Consider the following 13,114-nt stretch of genomic DNA (forward strand, 5'->3'; position numbering starts at 1 on the left):
AAAATAGCCAACAACTGTGCCATCTATATGCCAAAAGTTGTACATGTTGTACAATAAAGTTGACCTACATATTGTACGATAATTTCTACAGATTGTACGATAAATTCTACAACATATACGATAAGTTGTACATCATGTTGTATGACAAGTTGACCTACATATTATACGACAAGTTTGTTCATTTTTTGTAGTTCTTTGGTCCCCGATAAGTTCATAGAAGCAGAGGCAAATTTAATAACAATTGAATATTGCCGATACAAAATATTTCTGTCTCTACTACTATATACACAGTTTTTTTTTGGTGTCTTTGGACTGAGAAATTAATAGGTTATTTATTATATATTGATGGCTAGAACTTTTCGTCATCTATCAAGGGACATATGGATTCCACTTAGATGCAATTTCTGGTCTTTTGAGGAAATCCACACACGTATCCAATTTTCTAAGAGGCTGAAAACGAAGTATAACTTTTCATTTTAGCATTTCCATGTAAATTTTCACGGATTTTGCCAAATGTAGCCAATCGCTTTGCAATGTAAAAACACATGATAACATTTTCTCTTCGATTCCGATAGTTTGTATTCAATGCGCCTTGATTGATATTATTGCTTCGGAGTCTTCGGTAACTACGATTTAACATTAGTTCGAAGGAATTCCAAAACAATAAACCAACAGTTACTATACTAACACCCTTAACAATACTTGTAATAAACCTACACAATAAACATCGAGGCAAACAAAATATCTAGTCAAATGAATATATAACAATAACATTTTGAATAGATAACAGTCACCCTAAAAAAGAGCTATGTATAGGTTGATATCGGACTTTACTTTACTTGAAAACGCACACTGATTTATTTGAGAAAATAAAAAAAATTGGGCAGGTTTTGAGGCAAAAACATATCCTTCAATGGATCAGGTAATTCATGAATTCCACTGGCAGTTAATAATTGGTAATAGTAATAATTAGCAATATAATTAATAATATATCTGCATGTTACCAAAACATGGGATACTGATATTGGTTCTTCACAATTGGGACACTTGGGACAATTAAGAGGTCTCTCAGTACGATTCATTAGGAAGGAATGGGTAAATAGGCAGTGACCGGTAGCCTGTTTAATTTTACTTGCAAATCTCTATTCCCAAAAGAGGTAGCAGGGGAAATGCAGTCCTTTTTAATAAACCAAAGCTTGTTTTCCTCTTCCAGCAAGTTCCCCTCAATATACCCTACTCTATCCTATCTATAAATAGGTAGATATCCTTATAGTATACAGTATTTAGAATTTGTTGACCACTCGCAACAGCGTCTTTGACGAGATCATCAACCAATTCGTTCCCAGGTATGCCCAGACGAATATGATGTTTTGTTGATATATAACCAGATCGTACAATTCAAGGATCTGCACCACTAGCGGATGTGAAGAAAATATATCATCAATAGCTTGAAGCGAAGCAGAATATATAAGCCATGTTTTAGCATGGCTATTAAGTGATATGAAGTTTAGGGTTTCCTTTATTCCAAACAGTTTAGCTGTAAGTATAGCGGATATAGAAGGCAGACTCAAGAACTTATTTTGAGACAAATGATGTATTGCAGAGCCTACCAATATAGAAGGGTTAGAGCCATCCGTATATATGACTCTGACGGGAGGTGAAGAAATAATCTCCGAAATACCAACAAAGCCAAATGTTATTTATTCTAAGCCGCTAATGACCAATTTATTTTGAGTCTACGGCGGCTCAGATGTGAAACATACTAGCTCATTTTTAATACAAGGTATATCAATTATTTTTGATAGCTTTGTTATGAAATACTTTCGTCTTTTGGCATGGGCCATGTAAAGATTTTTACACTTCCTGGGCGAGCCAGTCCCATTATTTGATAGTTATGGAGTTCTATAGAAGTAAGGCACTGCTTGCTAATTATCGGACTAGATTTAAAGGCTCCCATTGCCATGTTCAGGACACCTCTTAGTATCCAGTAAAACAATAATCTCAAATAATTGTTACAGCCTTTCGGACAAGTTTGTTTATACAAGATACAAAAGGTCCGAAAACCATTAGCAAAAATCATAAAAGTACGTGATGTTGCAAGATCCACTTTATTAACTAGATTTATTTACCCCTGACTTTTTACTGTTGTCATGTTTCAAGTCAGAACAGTACAGTGGAATCTACAAATTATCACTGAAAATCACTAGATCAACAATTTGTGAATAAGAAAGACGAGGTGGCTTTCTCTATGTAGTTATTTCAATAAAAAATAGAATAGAATTTGTAAGGTCAATTGAAAAGACCCGGGCCTGACACATAGACGGCGCTACTACTCAAAAGATGAAAAAAATGGATAAAACATTTCGCGTGTTGAGAAAATATTAATTTCTGAAGTGAAAAAATAGAGTTGAAGCAAAAAATTGGCTTGATGGTTGATTTTCCTGGGGCAGCGTCCGAAGAAAGACTGGTATGCTAAGTTTAGACGTGGTCAAATGAGCATCGAAGACGGTGAACGCAGTGGACGCCCAAAAGAGGTGGTTACCGATGAAAGCATTAAAAAAGCCACAAAATGCTTTTGAATGGCCGTAAAATGAAATTGAATGAAATAGTAGACACTCGAAAGATATCAACTGAACGTGTACATCATATCGTTCACGAAAATATGATGAATAATGTATGAGGAAGCTCTGTGCAATGTAAGTGCCGCGCGAGCTTACTTTTGACCAAAAACAACGACGAGTTGATCATTCAGAGAAGTGTTTGAAGATGATCAAAAGTAATAAACCCTCCATCATTTCACTCCGAAGTCCAATTGACAGTCATCCGAGTGGACTGCATACGATGAACCCGCTTCAAAGCGTGGGAAAACGCAAAAGTCGGCTGGCAAGATTATGGCGTCTGTATTTTGCGATGCGCGTGGAATAATTTTCATTGAATACCTTAAAAAGGAAGGGCCATCAAGAGCGACTAGTACATAGCGTTATTGGACCGTTTGAAGGACGAAATCGCCGAAAAACAGCCGAATTTGAAGAAAAAGAAAGTGCTGCTACACTAAGACAAAGCACCGCGTCACAAGTCAGTGAAAACGATGGCAAAAATCCATGAACTCGAATCGCGTCCTCATCCACCGAATTCTCTAGATCTGGCCCCCAGTGACTATTTCCTGTTCTCAAATCTCAAGAGAATGCTCGCTGAGAAGACATTTACGTCGAATGAAGAGGTGATCGCCGAAACTGAGGCCTATTTTGAAGCGAAGAACAAATCGTACTATAAAAATGGTATCGAAAAGTTGGAGGGTTGCTATAATCAGTGTATCACCCTTGAATAAAAAAAACTAATTTTGCCAAAAAATGTGTTTTACTATGGTAGGTCAGGGACTTTTCAATTCACCAGCTAGTCGAACGTTCCCTTCGATAGCGACAGCTTATAATATAGAGCTTAACCTCAATTTATGGTGGACCTAGTTTGGTTTGAACTGTCAATTTCACGTCTCCAAATGTTCGGTCTTCCACTACGTTTTTTACACCATATTCACAGTACCATAATGTTCTGCTTAAGACTCCAAATGAATAACAAAAAAAAAACCACGTGATGCCGATACAAAATCGGTAAACCAGCGAATGAATTAACAGTTTGTTATAAAATGTTATATTTTCTAAGATTTATATTAAATTTCAATTGAAAAACCTTTATTAGTGCTTTTGTTCTAATACAAATAGTTATTATAAGGCTTCTCGTTTATACGAATCAAGGCGGGTTAATTCTTCAACAATGTGGATCGTCGCAGTGGTTAAGGCGACAGGATCTCCTATTGTTGTTATAGCTACGGATTCGAATCTGACAAATAATAACCAACCCAGTCACGCCAGTAACCAGGCTGGGTCTTTAAATCCTAATTCTAAATTTCCCGCCATAATTATTCCCATTGAGCGTCCTCTGATGAATAAATTATGGTATTATGGTATCATCACCTCTAGGGAGAATTAAGAAAACTGTAAAATAACTTAATGCTTTTTTGTCTGACAGGAAACATAAAATAATCATTCTACGTAATTTCAGTAAAAACATTCTAACAGAAAATGTAAATATATCAAGATTAAAAACACAATTTTAGTTCAAACTGGCACCATGTGCAATATTTCCTAGATATGAATTTTTCCAACTACCCTGAAGGCTAATTGCGAAAGCAGCTATAAAAATATAATGAAAAAAAAAAGAAAAGATAAAAACGTAATTATATCTGATATTAAATAGCGCCATATTGCAGAAGCAAAAGGGAGCAGTGATTATATATTTTACTGCAATTAAATATTAAATATTCTTTGTAATATTAACACAACTCCTTGGTATAAAATTAAGTACAAAGGGCTAAAAGCTTTTAACGACTTTAATATTGAATTGATTTAGTTTAATATTGTCGTCGTTAATTAATGTTTTACTTACCTACTTCGAAGTTTTCTTAACACGAACTGAAAAATAAAAAACGACAAATTAGATGATGTTTGTTTGACATGATTTTGTTTTCCTTTAAAATTTTTACGGTAAACTGTTCAACTCAACGCCACGTAATATTAATACGTCAATTTGCCACCCTTTTTAAGAGTATTGTGCACGAATAAGTATGAGATTTGGCACAGTTAATGTTTCTACAGAGGTGTAACAGAGTTAATTAATGTTTTACTTGCCTAGTTTTTAAGTTTTCTTAACACCAATTGAAAACTAAAAAACGAAAAATTAGATGATGTTTGTTCGAAATTTTTTTGTTTATTTCTACTGATTTTATTTTCGCTAACTTCCAAGATTAATTGAATATTCTATGTGAGTCCTGAACTGATCTACTATTACCAGTCAACTGACCAGTCAAAGCAATTTAGATCAACCATTACCATGATATAGGCAACACCAAACCTTTTCCCTTAAAATATTTTCGGTAAAATGTTCAACTCAACGCCATATTAAAATATTAATACGCCAATTTGCCACCTTTTTTAAGAGTATTGCGCACGGAGAAGTATGAGATTTGGCATAGTTAATGTTTCTACAGAGGTGTAACAGAGATGTAATACAAACATATAAAATAAAATAAACAGCGCATACATACAAGCATCAAATACCTAATAATTCGACTCCTAACAACGCGTAAACTACGCGGTACGTTCATACAACCAGACGGTGTTGTCAGCACCACCTTTATATACAGTGGATTAAGGGTGGGACTAAATTCTAAATTCACTAGATACTGTTGGGCGTATATCGATTATCAACATGTAATTTATAAAAATCCGGCAGTATCCTAAAGAAAAAAAAAATACAATTTCATATGAAGAGGGAGTGAGTGAAAATATTATTATATGATTTTGTTTATCTTTAAACAATATCGTATTAAAAGCTTCTGTATCATTTTTTATTATAAAAGTATTATGAATGAACAAAAAAATGAACAACAAAAGTTCGGATAAAACAATAATTCATCACCACAGAGAATTAAGATACTTTACATTAAACAATTAATTCAAGAAATGAATGTGTCAACTCTGTTGAAAGGTCTATTTAACATACGTAAGAAAGTATCATCATTGGATTAACAAAATTTGAGAATAAGAACACTTATTTGCAATTCTTTCCACAAAGAGATACATTTTATTTTAAAAAGCAATTCAAATGATGAATTTGCAAAAAGTACACGAAATTAAAAAATTTTAATTAACTCCTTATCCATCAGAATCTACTCTCAGATTTTCTTTCTACGATTCATAAATATACTGCACGCTTTCAAATGACATCTGAACAAATAAAATAATTATCAAACTTAGATTTTCAACAGAAAAAAAACGTTTTAAGATATGTACATAATAATCGTTGTAATAACTAAATAAAAACCTTATTTAATCTATCTACTACGCATATTATATATTCTACTATATACGCACACTGCATAGAGCACCAAGTTAGATCTGCTTTGTTCGTAATTTAATTTTATGAGTATGTCACAAAATTATATTTATTATTTTTTAATTGTTTGCGCTCGGCACCGACTTCAAACCGATCAGTTGGTAGTAATTAAAACATTATTGTAAATAGAGGTTTTGGTAGGTATTAAGCTATTTCTGTAAGCTGATAAGAAATTTTCGTCGAGTGAAGAGGTGATCGCCAAAACTGAGGCCTATTTGAAGCAAAGGACAAATCGTACTACGAAATTGGTATCGAAAAGTTGGAGGGTCGCTATAATCAGTGTATCAGCCTTGAATAAAAAAAATAATTTTGTCAAAAAAATGTGTTTCACTATGGTAGGCCAGGGACTTTTCAATTCAGCTGCTAGTCTAACGTTTCCTTCGATAGCGACAGCTTATAATATAGAGCTTAACCTCAATTTATGGTGGACCTAGTTTGGTTTGAACTGTCAATTGCACGTCTCCAAATTGTCGGTCTTCCACTACGTTTTTACACCATATTCGCATTAATTTGCTTCTAAATATAGGAACTCACCAAAATTAAAAAATAATCAAACTTAGATTTTCAACAGAAAAAAAATCGTTTTAAAATATGTACATAATAATCGTTGTAATAACTAAATAAAAACCTTATTTAATCTATCTACTACGCCTATTATATATTCTACTATATACACGCACTGCATAGAGCAACTGTTTTGTTCGTAATTTAATTTTGTGAATAAGTCACAAAATTATATTTATTATTTTTTAATTGTTTGGGCTCGGCACCGACTTCTACCCGATCAGTTGGTAGTAGTTAAAACATTATTGTAAATAGATAAAGAGGTTTTGGTGGGTATTAAGCTATTTCTGTAAGTTGATAAGAAATTTTCGTCGAATGAAGAAGTGATCGCCGAAACTGAGGCTCATTTTGAAGCAAAAGACAAATCGTACTATAAAAATGGTATCGAAAAGTTGGAGGGTTGCTATAATCAGTGTATTACCCTTGAATAAAAAAAATTAATTTTGCCAAAAAAATGTGTTTTACTATGGTAGGCCGGGGACTTTTCAATTCACCTGCTAGTCGAACGTTTCCTTCGAAAGCGACAGCTTATAATATAGAGCTTAACCTCAATTTATGGTGGACCTAGTTTGGTTTGAACTCTCAATTTCACGTTTCCAAATTTTCGGTCTTCCACTACGTTTTTACACCATATTCACATTAATTTGCTTCTAAAAATAGGAACTCACTAAAATTAAAAAATAATCAAACTTAGATTTTCAACAGAAAAAAAAAAACGTTTTAAAATATGTACATAATAATTGTTGTAATAATTAAATAAAAACCTTATTTAATCTATCTACTACGCGTATTATATATTCTACTATATACACGCACTGCATAGAGCAACTGTTTTGTTCGTAATTTAATTTTGTGAATAAGTCACAAAATTATATTTATTATTTTTTAATTGTTTGGGCTCGGCACCGACTTCTAACCGATCAGTTGGTAGTAGTTAAAACATTATTGTAAATAGATAAAGAGGTTTTGGTGGGTATTAAGCTATTTCTGTAAGTTGATAAGAAATTTTCGTCGAATGAAGAAGTGATCGCCGAAACTGAGGCCTATTTTGAAGCGAAGAACAAATCGTACTATAAAAATGGTATCGAAAAGTTGGAGGGTCGCTATAATCAGTGTATCACCCTTGAATAAAAAAAATTAATTTTGCCAAAAAAATGTGTTTTACTATGGTAGGCCGGGGACTTTTCAATTCACCTGCTAGTTGAACGTTTCCTTCGAAAGCGACAGCTTATAATATAGAGCTTAACCTCAATTTATGGTGGACCTAGTTTGGTTTGAACTCTCAATTTCACGTTTCCAAATTTTAGGTCTTCCACTACGTTTTTACACCATATTCACATTAATTTGCTTCTAAAAATAGGAACTCACTAAAATTAAAAAATAATCAAACTTAGATTTTCAACAGAAAAAAAAACGTTTTAAAATATGTACATAATAATTGTTGTAATAACTAAATAAAAACCTTATTTAATCTATCTACTACGCGTATTATATATTCTACTATATACACGCACTGCATAGAGCAACTGTTTTGTTCGTAATTTAATTTTGTGAATATGTCACAAAATTAAATTTATTATTTTTTAATTGTTTGGGCTCGGCACCGACATCAAACCGATCAGTTGGTAGTAGTTAAAATATATTGTAAATAGATAAAGAGGTTTTGGTAGGTATTAAGCTATTTCTATATATAGTAGAATATAAAATACGTTATCATAAAAAATAAAAACAACAAAAGCAATCAATATTCTAAAGGAAATGTTGGACGTTCCTTAATTAAATCCTTATATATATATAAGGTCTTGACATACAACAAAATTCTAATCTAAATAAAATAATCGAACAAAAATATTATCAAATATAATTAATTTTAACATTACAGTACATCTAAAAATTACAGTTAATTAATTATACAACCACAATAGTTTATAGGTTACAGTTATTATTATCACTACCTACTACTATCACTTATATTAGTTACCTATTATCACTATTGCTTTCGAGAATTTTGCATACATCTGACAACCGGACGCCTTTGACAGGCTCGTTTACGTGTTCGAGCTAATCAGACAGCATTGTGTCTCTTTTTAACTAGAATAACTCAATAATACTCAATGAATATACTTACTATACAATATAATAAATAGAAAAAGGTTATTTTGTGCCAAAAAGAAATGTTAAACCTATCCAATAGTTATGTTAAGTTGTATATCAGTTGTTTACATCGTTACTGCGCATTTTCATTGACAGATATCAAAACACATGCAAGTTCCCTGTTACTAATAATGATTAATTCATATTGTAACAACCGGAAAATTAATAAATTATCGCGCAGTATTTTAACAGAAAGATTTATGTAAATACAAGGCGTAACATAAAAACTATGAATATAAAATAACGGAGCGGTAAAACTACAACATTTAGCCGAAAGCGAAATAATAATAATAAAAAAATACCATTAAAGCGAAGAAGTCGAATTTACGAGCGCGATAAAAAAAGCATTATATGCGAAAAGTTTCGTCCACATTTCAAAATTAAAAAAGTTTCCTACCTCGTCGGAAAACATTATTATTTATTCCGGAAAGTTATTTAAAACTAATAAAATTCCGTTGCAGGACTGAACCGCTTCTAAATAAGGCGTTGCGCCCTAATCAGAAAATGATTGTTATTGCACTTTTACTATTCCTTTGTTGTTCCCCGAGTCTAAACGTGAATTTCAGAACATCAAAGTTTTTTTAACCAAAATGAAGTTTTTTTTTTACCTTTTTTTTTTCGTTTACTAGATTGACCAGCTGGAACCAAATGTCTTCGGCTGATGTCGCTTCAAGTTCGGGATATGGTTGTTTTGCGGGCGACAGAGACCCTTGGTTACGACTGGGACTGTCGTAGTTTGTTTAGTACCGGGATTTTATTAAGATGTTGTCGTGTTCTAAGGTTCCTATGGAGAACCTCACACTGAGCATGTTTATGAAATTTTTCACACACAGGATGCCTGATTCGAGGTGTCTATTGACGTTCCTCTTGAACCATGGGGCTCTGAGTAACGCACGGTCTTTTTTGTATTGGAACACTTGTAGTAGTTCAAGTTGCCTCTCCGAGACATACCTGTACCACACCTATACTCCGTAGAAGCAGATTGGACGGAATAACATTTTATACAGAGTCGCTTTCTGTGGGATTGGGAGTTTGCTTTTTCTACAGAGTAGAGGAAATAATAGGCTGTACACCCCATTCCCTTTGCAAATGGCGTGCTGAATTTGGGCGGACCATTGGAATCTGCGATCGAATTGGAGACCAAGGTATGAAACTTCCTGGAGCCATGGGATAGGAACTTTATTAATTTGGAGGCGATAGGCGCGGAACTCCTTCTTGCGATGGAACAGAATAGCCTCAGAAGTTTTGCTCGGGTTAATATGTAGCCGCCAGAAGTTGTACCACGCTATCGCTTGGTTCAGTCGTACTTGGAGTCTATTGCATATTGCGCCGGAACAGTAACCGGTTGTGAAGAAAGCGATATCATCTGCATAAAATGCTGTGTGGGAAAGTTTGTAGAGCGGGAAATCAGCCATATAAAGGTTGAATAGAGCTGGGGCTAATGGAGCACCATGCGGGACTCCTGCGGAGATTTGTTTACGAGAGGAGACTGCGTCACCGATCCTCACCTGAAAGGACCTACCATCCAAGTACGAATCTATCAGGGATATTAGGTCATTCGGTAGATCTAGTTGTTTTGCTTTAAATATTAGAACATGCTGCCATACTTGGTCGAAAGCTTTGGAGACATCTAAAACGATATTTCCAGTTTTTCGACCTTCTTCAGTACCTGGTGGATAGTTGCTGCGACGCGGGCAGCTTGATGGAGGCATGAATGTTTAGCACGGAAACCGAATTGTTCGTTCGGGATTATGTGATATGTGCGTCTGTGAAATCGTTTAATGCGTTTAATATCGCTTTGTCGGCAAGTTTGGAGAGAGAACTAATCAAGCTGATAGGCCTGCAGTCAGATGGGTTAGACTTTTTTTTAGGAATGACAGCTACAAGCGCATGTTTCCAGTTCTTTGGGAAATGCTTTAACCTCAGGATAGAATTGATAATGTTAGCAAGTTCAGATAGTTGCTTGTTCGTGAGGTTTTTTAGATGGTTTATTGTTATACCATCTGGGCCCGGAGTCTAAACATGAATTTCAGAACATCAAAGTTTTTTTAACCAAAATGAAGTTCAATTCATCACCACATATTTCAGGTTAAAATTTTACTTTTATTCTTAAACAAATTATTCAATAAACCGTGAAAACTCTAACATGGAGAATGAAAAGCTGAAAACTACAATTTGTCCCTACAATAAATTAAATCTAGGTAATATATCTAGGACTACCCATTGAGCCTATCTCAGTCTCTCCCTGTAGTATCTGGACGCACCTATAATACTTCTCGGTATTTATATTACCTTTTACGAAACATCCCCATAATTGAATTCCATATATCCATGTAGGTTCCAATATTTGCTTGTATAATAGTAAATTATTATGTTCTGATAATTGTAATTTTGTTCTCAGCAACCAATACAGTTTCCTTTACTATAACTCCAGTTATTACTTTTTTTACATGTTCCTTTCAATGAAGTTTTACATAAAGATTCACTCTGAGATAGTTAGCATCGTTGCTATATCGATATTTATTTTCGTTAATTTTTATTTCGCAGGTTTTGGGTCCACTTATTTATATTGTCACTTACCTGTTGTAATTTTCGTGTGTAAGTAAAATTATATTTAATTTGTTTTGAAAAAGCATCGCCTAAAACATCGATATATCGATATATCTGGAAAAAATATTGGCCAAGAATATATAACGATATATCAATATTTTTTCAGCAGCGCTATCTCTTACTACGCTTCTTAATACTTTTAATATAACAAACCTTATATTTAATTACATTAATGACATTATAACTACCTCGGAAACCACGGAAGAAATGATATTTCTAGTTGAAGCCCAGCTTATAAACAACAATAAAAATACAATGTTGTTTTTATATCTAAACAACCATATAGTTATCAAAGCACAAAAAATTCATATAAGACATTACAGAATTTGTATAAATAATAATGTTAAATAATGATGGAAACGTTTCGAAACCCTAAGGTAATTTGAAAAAATTGGTAAGATTACACAATTAACAGAACACGAAAGAGATATAGAAATAGTTTAGAAATATTTCTATGTTTATTAGAAAATGTGTATCCAAGAATATTGATAAAAAAAAGTTCAATACCCTTTGACAAGAGCAGCCCTGGTTCCAAGTCTAGCCATATTAGAATGGACAAAGAATAAAAATAGATAAAAGATCTACTTTGTCTTTACTTTCATTTTACTTCAGTATTGATATATTTTAGATAATAAATAGTACGAAATAAATATCCTCCAAATATTTATCCATGAAAATTTCAACGGAGAAAATACGGTATGACCTTTATAGTTTTTTAACAATTTTTTATTTCCTTGCTTTTGTGGGTTTTTCTTAAACGCCAATATAAATCAAATGGTATCTTACGTATTTTCTTTCGTTAATTCGATTTCGACGTTCATTTGTTCCATTCAAAGGCAGTCGCGACTTTTGTTTCAACCGACAAAAAATTCAAAACGGTTTAGTTATCACTATACCATCCACGTTCCGTTATCTATTTGATTTATTTTCGTTCTAAACAGCGATCTGCCTGTCAATGGTAATTTTTCAATTAATTCCTGCTAAATCTGATAATTATAATTTTTCAAAATGATTAGAGATGATGGAGATTTTTAAAAAATTATTAAGAACAAATATTATGTATAATAAGAAATGTTTTATAAAAAAAATAGTGATATAAAATAAATAATAATAAATATATAAAATAGTGATTATAAATATGCAATAAAATAGTCAGTGCACGTCATCAAAATTTATAACATCACAACGTCCCATTGTTCTTGCATCAACTTTGACTTTTATTTTAAGTTTACTTTGGCTTTGACATATAACAATATTTTGTAAAACTAATGTTATTAAATATAATTTATGCTAACATTATAGTACATCTACATACTGCATTGCATATGGTATATTATTGGACTTGTTTGTGTGTTGTAGTGGGTTTGTTTTAACAGGTCAATTGAACAGTCTCCAGCTTGACACATAGCTGGCGCTACTAGAATTAAATCCATATGTTTTTTAGTTAGCTCTAATCCTCAAAAGACGCGTAACGTGTAAAAATTTGACAGCTGTAGGATCATTAGTTTGTGAATTATATCATTTTGACTGAAGCTACTTTTATTATTGTGAAAAAAATGGATAAAAAGGAATTTCGCGTGTTCATAAAATATTGCTTTTTGAAGGGAAAAAATACAGTTGAAGGAAAAACTTGGCTTGATGCCGAGTTTACGCACACTGCCCTAGAAAAATCAACCAGTTTAGACGTGGTGAAGTGAGGTGAAGTGAAGTGACTTTAAAGATATCAACTGAACGTGTACATCATATCATTCACGAATATTTGGATATGAGAAAGCTCTGTGCAGAGTGGGTGCCCCGCGAGCTCAGTTTTGACAAAAAACAACGACGAGTTGCA

At 33.1% G+C, this 13,114-nt stretch overlaps 1 protein-coding gene across 5 annotated transcripts in view; it reads right to left on the reverse strand.

The window, feature by feature from the left end:
• Nucleotides 1-13,114, reverse strand: part of Tpst (Tyrosylprotein sulfotransferase) — a 610,347-nt gene that overhangs the window by 406,388 nt on the left and 190,845 nt on the right. For 2 of the 5 annotated variants that reach the window (XM_076394127.1, XM_076394128.1), the window contains exon 2: nt 4,448-4,469. The exons of 1 other annotated variant lie outside the window; for it this stretch is intronic. The gene's annotated coding sequence lies outside the window, so the exon portion shown is untranslated. Of the gene's footprint in view, nt 1-4,443; nt 4,470-13,114 lie in introns of all 5 variants that reach the window. 2 more of the 5 variants (XM_076394125.1, XM_076394126.1) reach the window with 1 other exon arrangement.

The sequence above is a fragment of the Rhynchophorus ferrugineus genome, unplaced genomic scaffold (genome assembly GCF_030347505.1).
Source record: "Rhynchophorus ferrugineus isolate W39M unplaced genomic scaffold, kcgeb_rfMv2 rfM2, whole genome shotgun sequence".
In the NCBI taxonomy this organism is placed as follows: Eukaryota; Metazoa; Arthropoda; class Insecta; order Coleoptera; family Curculionidae; genus Rhynchophorus; species Rhynchophorus ferrugineus.